This window comes from Balaenoptera ricei, chromosome 10 (assembly GCF_028023285.1).
Source record: "Balaenoptera ricei isolate mBalRic1 chromosome 10, mBalRic1.hap2, whole genome shotgun sequence".
Lineage (NCBI taxonomy): Eukaryota > Metazoa > Chordata > Mammalia > Artiodactyla > Balaenopteridae > Balaenoptera > Balaenoptera ricei.
The window spans coordinates 42,397,141-42,399,261 of NC_082648.1; positions in this window are offsets into that span (position 1 = coordinate 42,397,141).

Genomic DNA, 2,121 nt, shown 5'->3' on the forward strand with positions numbered 1-2,121 from the left:
CCAGGTGCCCAGGCTCAGCAGAGCCTAGCTTAGGGGAGGAGGTGTAGTTATCGAGGTCCTGAACTCATCTCTACTAGATTCCAGGCTCCTTGAAAGTCGAGACCACAGCTCATCCACCCTAACCTCGTCCCACTTCTAACAACGTGCCTGACGTTCAGTAGGTCCCTGCTCTAGACCAGTGGTTCTCCAGCATGCATCAGAATCCCCTCAAGGGTTCTTGTTAAAACAGATTGCTGAGCCCCACTGTTAGAGTTTCTGGTCATTAGGTCTTTGGTGGGGCCTGAGAATTTGCATTTCTAACACATTTCCAGGTGATGCTGATGTTAGTGATGTAGGTACCACACTTTGAGAACCACTGCTCTAGAATAGCTGTTGAATGGCTACCTCCAAGAAAATGAAAGTAGCTTCACCAGCCCTTTCCTATGCCCAGCTGGTCATGAGCATCCAAAATATGGATCCAAGGCCTAAAATCATGAAGAGTGAAACTCAGGAATTTTCTAAAAACTTCCCAAGTGATTCTGATGTGCAAACAGGTTTGAGTTCCACCAGCTTTGTATTGCCACCCTGCACTCTCCCCCCGCTGACACTCCTGTATTCCCCTCCTCATTGTGTCCACCTCAGCTAACCCTGACCCAGCAAGGGCTACTGCCTGCCTGCACTTTACTCAGAGGACGCTCGCCTACTCACGTTCAAGGTGGCTGGAACTGTAGGGAGACAGGCTGCGAAGAGGAAAGTAGCTGGTTCTGAAAAAAGACCAGAGATTTATGTAAATTGTAACAAGTAGCACTTAGTACTAACTCTTAACCCTAAAAGTTAAGTCCAGAACCAGTGATCGGAGTCAGGCCTGGAATCAAATCTGGGCTCTCTCCCTCTCTGCTCAACTTCTGCGGTCTCCCGTGTTAAGTGAAAATAACAGAACCTACTTCACAGGATCGATTTGAGGATTAAAAAGGAGATTATGGATGCAGAGTTCCCTTCCTCAGTTGTTGCTATTTATCCAGAAATTTCACACACATTTCATTAGATTCTCAACAGTCCTGTGAAGCAAGAAAGGCATTATTCCCACAGGAAGGGGAATGTTCAACTGCTTGTTCCCTCCCATATTACAGATGAGAAAGCTGAGTCTCAGAGAAGTTAAATGACTTGCCCGGAGTCTGTGCAGTTTGGGTAAATGGGGGAAGGGCTGGAAGCAGAGCGGGCTGCTCCTCTCCACTTACTCTCTGTTTGTTCCTTTGCCATCTCCTTCCCGTGGGCCCCTTTTACAGCTCCTCTAGGTGTGTTTTACCAGATCTGAACGGAAGGAAGTCGGTGGTGGTGGTGGGGGGGGTTCTCTCTGCACCTCTCGGGGATGGTCCTGCTCTCCCACCCACCACCCAGCCCTCTGCCTGCAACCTCCTCCCTATTTCGGCCCCTATAGGACTGATACTGGCAGTCCCTGTGGCAAACATCTACCCTGAATTCAAATTCTGGTGCCACCCCCTCATGAACTGTGTGAATTTAAACAGATCTCGTCCCCTCTCCAGGCCTGTCTTCTCATCTGTGACATGAGGAGTGGTTTAAATCCATGGTTCCCAAATTTAGAGGCCTTGGAGTGATCACAGGAGATTTAGCCCCTGGCTCCATAAAGACTGTGAGTAACCCATCTGTGTGTAATTAACTGTCTGTGTGTAACTCTGTGATTGCTGGAGGATGAATAAAATACAAATGAGCTTTAATGATGAGATCCAGAGCTCAGTCATTATGTGTTTTCTCAATCAACAGATATCAAAAATACAACTACTGGAATTCCCTATCAGACCAGTGGTTAGGACTCAGCACTTTCACTGCCAAGGACCTGGGTTCAATCCCTGGTCAGGGAACTAAGATCTTGCAAGCTGCATGGCACGGCCAAAAAAAAAAACAAAAACAAAAAATGCAACTACTAACATGTCAGGGCCTTGGAAATGTTTTGGAGTGAAAAAGTTTGGTAATCCTTTGGAGGCCCTTGGAGCCGCCATGCTACAAAACTACAAAAAGAGAAGGGGCTTTCCACCACCAGGGGGCGCTGCAGCCCCGTGCTATATGGAAACTGAGGGCCGCGCGTGAGAGGGTGGTTCCAAACGGGGAGAGGGTATGGCCTTG